This window comes from Grammomys surdaster, unplaced genomic scaffold (genome assembly GCF_004785775.1).
Source record: "Grammomys surdaster isolate TR1022 unplaced genomic scaffold, NIH_TR_1.0 1164, whole genome shotgun sequence".
NCBI classification, from domain to species: domain Eukaryota; kingdom Metazoa; phylum Chordata; class Mammalia; order Rodentia; family Muridae; genus Grammomys; species Grammomys surdaster.
Genome location: NW_021605583.1, coordinates 6,747,057 through 6,754,737, shown reverse-complemented (window position 1 = coordinate 6,754,737; position 7,681 = coordinate 6,747,057).

Here is a 7,681-nt window from a genome sequence, read left to right as displayed (position 1 = left end):
CCCACCGGGAGAGGGAGAGGGAGAGGGAGAGAATATGCAGGTATTCTTATGTCATGGGTGCACATGCCCAGTCAGGATTAATTGGATGCTTTCAGTCCACTGTCTTTACCTCAGAGTCTCCATCTGTGTATCACCTTTGAAGCGATGGGCTTGTCCTCCTTAAACAGCCCTTTGCCTTCCTTTCCACACACTTCGGGGAGGGCATCAACTAATGGACGGGTGCAGCCTGCCATATTTAACTGAAATTGGTTCAGTCTGTGTTTTATAGATAAAGCACTATCTGTCTTTCCGTTAGCTATGAGCTACTTAAAAGAATATTATTATTATTATTATTATTATTATTATTATTATTTTATTATTATTACTTTGAAGTGACTGAATAAGGCTAAAGCTTGTGATTTATGGCTAGTGTGGTGCCTTTCTGTTGTTTACTCTAACTTCCCTTGGCCAGCCTTGACAAACAGGCACACAATCAAATAAATATTTACCAAATATTTATTAAGGATCTACTCTTTGCCAGGCAATACCCGGGCTCTTGGCATGAAGCAAAGATCCAAATGATTGAGTCACTGCTCACGTGAAGTCCACCACTGTGAAGGTAGCTCTGGGAGTCTCCAGGCAGCCTGTCCACTGATGCTTAGCTCTGGAGGAAGCTTCTTTTCACCCAAGGGTCCCTCTTCCTCCCACAGAGCTTCCTGCTACAGGATAGGCCTCCAGCCAGCTGAAGGCTACCTGTGACCCTGCCTTCCTGGGGCATTCTTCCTTACCCTATGATATTGCTTTCTTCCAAAGAACCTGAGTTCCGTTCTCTCCTGGGTAAGCCAGGATTTGGACCCTTGCTGTGAGCAGGTCCAGTAAAATTAAAACCCACAGCCTTAAAAGTTTTAATCCCTGGCTACGGACACACAGGTTCAACCCCTTTGGAATGTCCTGGATAGCAGCACTGTTGTGAGGTGTTTGTAATGAGCCCCTCCCAGCTACTTGCCAGTTTGTGCTAAGGGGGTGAGTCACGGTGGAAGACTGTTACAGAGCTGGGCTGACGCTCAGGAAAAGCAGCCAAACCGATTGCCAGTGTGAGAACTCACTCTCAGCTCCAAAGAGAGTCCAGGGGCCGGAGCCTATGTTCAGTCATGTGGCCCGTGATTTCATCAGTCATGCCCACACAATGAAACCTCAATAAAAGCTCTCAATAATGAGGTTTGGACAGGTGCCTAGGTTGTGAGCCTACTGATAGTCACATACCAGGAGGTGGGACACCCTCCCTGGTTCTACAAGGACAGATGTGCTTGAACTTGGAACTCTTCCAGCTCATGCAGTATGTATCATCTGGCTGTTCATTTGGATATTATAATGGTATTCAGGGCTGGGGTGTGGCTCAGTTAATAGAGTGCTTGCCTACCATCCGCAAAGCCCAGGGTTCAATTCCTAGCATCACATAAAGCCAAGTATGGTGCTGCCTGTCTGCAATTGCAGCACTGGGGAGATCGGGGAGGCCAGAAGGCCGGGGATTCAACATCATCTTCAACTACCAAGAGAGTTTGGAGCCGACATGGGTTATGTGATACTCTGTTTCAAAACAAAGAAACAAAACCCAAACCAAACATAAAGGATTCAATGAATCCAGGGAATTTTGTAAATTGCTCTAGTGAATTATCCAGTCTGAACTCGAGGCCAGATATTGGGATTCCTTTTTGTAACTGGCTAGGCAGAAGTGAAATGTGCAGGATTTAGGGGTTGCATCTGATGGGGACTTGTCTTGTGGGGTCAGCCCACTTAACCTATAGAATTTGTGTTACTTCTGCGTAGTTGGTATTAGAAGTGAACTGGATTCCAGGACCCCTGCGTGGTGTCTGTGGGATGGCACTGGAAGGTGAATCTGCTGGGATGCCTGTCACTACCATCCCCCTCTTGCCCAGTCCAGCCAAAGTGGGCTCCATTTTCCCTCAGAACATCACTGTCTCCTGGGATGGAGTTTGAGGTAGCTTTCCAGGACTTCAGTAGAACCCTGGGATAATCAACTTGCAGAGAGAAATGGTGGATTTGGGTTTGTGATTTGGGAGATTTCGGTCCATGGTTTGGGATCCTGCCGGCTTGGGTCTGTGTCAAGGTGGCACATCATGGCAGGGCACACGGTTAGAACTCAAAGCAGGGAGAAAGAGAAAGACACCAAAGTTCCACAATGTCCTTCAAAGGTAAGTCTCAAGTGAGCCAACACTTTCTGTTAGACCCACCTCTTAGAGGTTCCACCATCTATCAATAGTGTATGGATTTAACATCTGACACTCCAGAACCAGTATATAGCAGATATTCTCAGAGGATAGCACTCCTTCTGCAAACATATATGGAACATACACCCTATATTTCCTCTTTGAATGCTCAGAGGATGAAACTCTTGGGCATGGCATTTTGGTATGTTGGTAACTTCACATGGATGGCAATGGAGTTTTTTGTTCTGAGACAGGGTCTCACTATGTAGCCCTGGCTGGCCAGGAACTGTGACGATTCCTTTGGCTTGTGTCTCTCAGGTGCTGGGTTATAAATAAGCAGGCACCACCACTATGCCTGACCCTTTTATCTTTTTAAGATTAGATTCTTCAGAAGGAATTCTCTTGGTAAGAGTTCTTCCTCTGAGTAGCCTCCTAACTCAAGCAAACTGATGCATATCACAGGAAAGAGACTGTATTAGTTTCTCTTCTGATTGCTGTGGTCAAATACCCAGCAAGAAGCATTTTACAGGAGAAGGGGTTTATTTAGGATTACAGATAAAGGGATATAACCCATCACCTAGGAAAAGCTATAGAGCTGGACTGTGAGGCGGCTGGACACTCACACCCTTATATAGTCAAGAAACAGAGAGGGGGTAGGAAGTGAGGCCAGGCTGTATACTTCAAGATCCACCCCCAATGACCCACTTCCTCTAGTCAGGCTCCACCTCCTAAAGTTTCCATAATTGTAAAGCAAAACTAAACATGGCCCAATACTAGGATTGGCTGAGGCAAGTGTATCTCTGTGAGTTCAAGGCCAGCTTGGTCTATATAGCAAGCTCCAGCCCAGGTAAGGCTTCATAGTGAGACCCTGTCTCAAAACCGAACACAACCACAAACAAACAAAACAGTAAGGCTGTTGGGAATCAAGTGTTCGAACACAGGAGCCTGAGGGGCACGTTTCACATTCAGACTACAACAGAAACAAAAAGTTAATACCTTCCCAAAGAGATTCTGGCTGAGCCTAGCAACTGCTCTCTGAGGGACTGCTATCTTAAAGATTGTCTCTATGGAGAAAGACACCCTGAGCTCCCCAGTGTTTCGTCCCTTAGCCCATTACTTGTTGCCCCTCCTCCCAAAGGCCTCAAGCTTCTTCTACAGCTCTGAATACCCTATGAGTTTCATCCACCACGCAGTTCTTCTTCAGTTAGGTATCAAATGTCCCGTGACTTCCATGCATCTGTGTGTTCTTCACATAGGCTTTCTCCTGCTAATCTGGCTTTGTCCATTTATTCTGCATGGTAAAACTGTGGGGGGAAAAAGTCAGAGAAGTCTTTTCATGCTTTCCTACGTTGAAAGGAGGTTTTCTACTTTTGAGGGAGGTCTACCTGGCTTTTTCCATTGGAAGGGAGAAAGAACTCTTTCCGTCTGGCCTGGGTCCTGTGAGCTGGCCAGCTAGGAGCCCAGCAATGCTGTATGTTCAGAGGCTTGGGTCCACTCGGTGTGGCTTAACTTGCCTTTGCTGAGACCTCAGCCTCTTCTCAGGGAAGCTCCCTTGCAAACTCTCAGCCCTCAGGGTCCCTCATCTGGCAGGATTCCTAGAGGCCCTGCACCAAGGCTAAGCCTCCTGTTAGACAAGGAGAAACAGACATGCTCAGAGCTTATGGTTGGCTTTTTGGGTGGTGGTGGTGATGGGGAGGGTGCATTATTTGACCTTTACCAGGGAACATGCACCTGTACAGGTAGGAGGTGGCTCCACAGAGTGACATACACTCCTGAGATAAAGTGGTCTGGCCAGGTGCCCTGCTTCCTGCTGGGTAGGAGTAATAATAAGAGTTCACACCTGATACCACACTGCCGCCACCATTCCGGTGCTTTGTCTCCTGGCATCCCCAGTTTATGGATGGAGGTTAAACAAAGCCATAATAGCTGCAAAGTGAAAGATGTAAAAGATATCGTTCTCTCTCTCTCTCTCTCTCTCTCTCTCTCTCTCTCTCTCTTTCTCTCTCTCTCTCTCTCTCTCTCTGACATGATCTCATATAGCCCAAGCTAGCCTCAAACTCACCGAGATAGCATTGAACTCCTGATCCTACTGCCTCTACTTTCCAATTGTGCCACCCAGTGTCTGTTCTACGATTCTGTATCTGTTGTGGTTAAAAATTGAAATGTCCACCCACTGAATGACATATACAGATATTGGGGGGCTTGGTTACCCGGGGATGAGTATTGGGGGAAAGGGATTGGATTCTGAGGGCTTTCCAGCTTCTGTTTTTTTGTATTTTGATGCCCTTCAACTATGGGGCAGTTCTCCATTGCTTGATGCAGGGGAATGACGCACAGTGTGTCATCAGTGGAGACCATCCATGCCATCCATCCGTGTGCACCAAGATCCTAAGTGCACCTACTTCATCTGTCAGGGAAAGGGAATCTTGCACAGTCTCAGAAAGACAACCTCAGCTCTGGGAGGCCTGTACGTTCTGCTGCCCTGGCTCAGGGAGATCCTGCAGGCTAGCTTCAGGATGGAGGAGACTTCCAAAATGCACCAGAATCAGGAGCCGCTCCTTTGCAGCCTCTTTGGAGAGCTCAGGCCCAGATCCACTCTGATGTATCCAGGGTCAGCTCTCCAGTGTCTCTTCATCCCAGATAGCCACCTCACTACTCCACCGAGTGGGTTGGAAGCAGCTACAGGGACTGTGAAGAACAGGAAAGCAATGCCATTCTACTGCGGAGAAAATGTAGCCTCTGAGCCCTCCCTAGCTGAGTGCCACCCTTAGCTCCTTCTCCGGTGCGACTTTCTGGAGGTCTGAATAGGAGACGGCCCAACCTGCGCATGGTAGTCGAACCTGCAGGGTTCCAGACACTTGCTCAAATGGTTGTCAGAAAGGGAATTCAGAGTCCCACCCTCCTGTCCTCCTAGGGAATCCTTTCTGAAGAACGCTGCAGCATTCTTGGAAGCAGGGTCTTTCCCTTCCTCCAAGGCTTGGTACATGCTGGGCAAGCACTTTACCATGGGGCTATATACCGCCAGTGCCCAAGGGAACTGGTTCTTGAAGGTGGAGCTGGTTGCCTGGGGACACTTCCTTACAGGAAGGGCCCTCAAGTGAATTCTAGATCGGCCTGAGGGTTGGAGCTGTCACAGTCCGGCCACTTCTTCCTCTGCAGGCTAAGCAGGCTCTGGCTTCTGCTGCGCCCTGGTATCTCTGTCTGCCACCGCCCAGAAAGCTGATTGCCATGTTTGCAGCTTCTTTCCTTGTTTGGAAAGATCTGGAGGCAGGTGAGGCTGCAGGGAGAGCGGCAGTGACAGGTTGTGATTTGTGAGTTTAAGCATCCTGCTAGATCGGCCAGGGAAGGCTACTGCCTGGGAGCTGGGATGTCACTGTACTCTGGGCGACCCAGTTAGCCCCCTCTTCCGAGCTCACAAGATCCCCTCCCTCAGAGAGGCCAGACTCCAACAAGGGTCTCACAGCCCTCCTCCACGGGCAGTCCTTCCGATGTCTGGCTTAAATCTCTGGCTCTAACACAGGACTTGTCTTTATGCAGGTCCATTCCCGCGCTCTTAGAGGCATCCACCTAGACATCAGTCACGTTGGGATTTTTTTCTCTGTGCCTGACAAGGCAATTTGCGAGGCGCGAGGCTCCCTCTCCCTCCGGTACGATGCTAAGTGGGAACCGAGGGGGTGGGTGTGGGGGTGTTCTAAAGAGATACCCAAATTAAACATCCAATCTGCCATGTCCTGTGTCATTCAACACGATTCATCTTCTCCCGAGCTCCCCGCTGGGACGGCTCCCAGAAGCCTGTGGACGTGGAGATGCGGTCTTTAGCAACGCTGTTTAGCGGCCTCCTCCGCTAAGCAGAACAAATGGATGCCCGCGGTGCCCCCGCCCCGTTGTCATTCAAAGAGCCTCTGCGCATCTGCGCTCTGCTCTGCAGCTTTCAAACCGGCCTTCCAGGCTGAGGAGGACTGAGGAAGGATTCGAGCCTACTACAACGACAGGAGGGGCTTGAGGGACACCAGAGACCCGCTTTCAACTTCCATGGTCTGCTGCCATAACCCAGCAGGGGCCTGAGTTGGGAGCAGAGAGAACAGTTTGTGGCTGTCCAAGTTTACATAACCTGGAGCCCACAGAAGACTTCACCACTGCCTTTTGGCCTGCTGTGCGATTCTTGGGAGTTGGTGTCTTCCTTTAGCCCTGCAGACCTGCCCTTCTCTTCACGACTAGGAGGCGGGGCTCGAAGGCTTGGAGGATACCTCTTAATCTTAGGAAAAGGTTTTCTGATTGCCTAGTCTGTAGTTGGCAAAGTTTCTTCCAAGCTCCCTAGGTCCTGGGACTCACCGGACAATATCTTCGTCCAGCCAGTAGGAGGCGCTCTGCCTTGGTTTGGGAAGGCAAAGACGTTTTGGTAGAAACAAAAACAAACAAAAAATGGTGCCTCTCTGGGAAGATAAGAAGAGAGGAAGGGGAGGCAGAAGACCCTAGATATGCTGGCCTCCTGCCTAGGGTACTTAGGAGACACCTACAGCTGCACCTAACCTCCTGGGCCACTGTCACCCAAGGCCTGAGGCCAGTGTTTGCAGAACTCCCGCTGCTATCTTGAGCATCCGATCCACTTTCCCTAGACAAGCCTCCTCCAACGGGACTGCAGGAGAGGCTTAAAGAAGAGAGAAACAGCTGACCAGAGCTTCCTTTAAAATACTGGGTTTTTTTTTTTTTCAGGCCTTGCGAAGCAGGTAATCAGGAATCTGAGACAGGAGAATCAAAAGTTCAAGATAAGCCTAGACAACTTAGAAGGACTCTTTCTCAAAATAAAAAGTAAAAGTTTAGACCTAAGGTATACAGTGGTCGAGCAGTTGCCTGGCTATATGCAAGGCCCTAGGTTCAAGGTCCAGTACAATGTTGGGGGGTAGGGTGTGGCTGCACTGGTAAAGTACTTGTCACACAATCTTGAGGACTTTCCTCACACGTGAGGACCCGAGTTCAATCCCTCAGAACCCATGTTAAAAACAAAAAACAAAAAACAAAAAAACTAGAAGCAGCAGTGTGTGCCTATGATATCAATGCAGGCAAAGTAGATTTTGGTAGATGCTGGAGCTTACTGGCCAGCCAGTGTAGCTGAATCAGAGAGCTTCGAGTTCAATGAGAAACCTTGTCTCAAAAAAATAAGGTGGAGAGAAACTGAGGAAGAGACTCCATAGCAGCATTTGGCCCCACACACAGGGGCCAAAAGTGCATGCATACAGGGTACATACAAAAGGCGGGGCAGAAAGAGAAAGAAAATAAGAGGGGGGCAGGGGGAAGGAGGAAAGGAGGAAAGGGAGAGGGAAGAAGGAAAGGAGGGAAGGAAAGAAGGAAGGAAGGGAGGGAGGGAGGGAGTAAGGAAGGAAGGAAAGGAGGAGATAAATTCCAGTTGTACCATGGTAAAAGAATGAATGCACTTGTCATTAGATTCTGGCCCTTCACCCACAGTACCAAAGCCT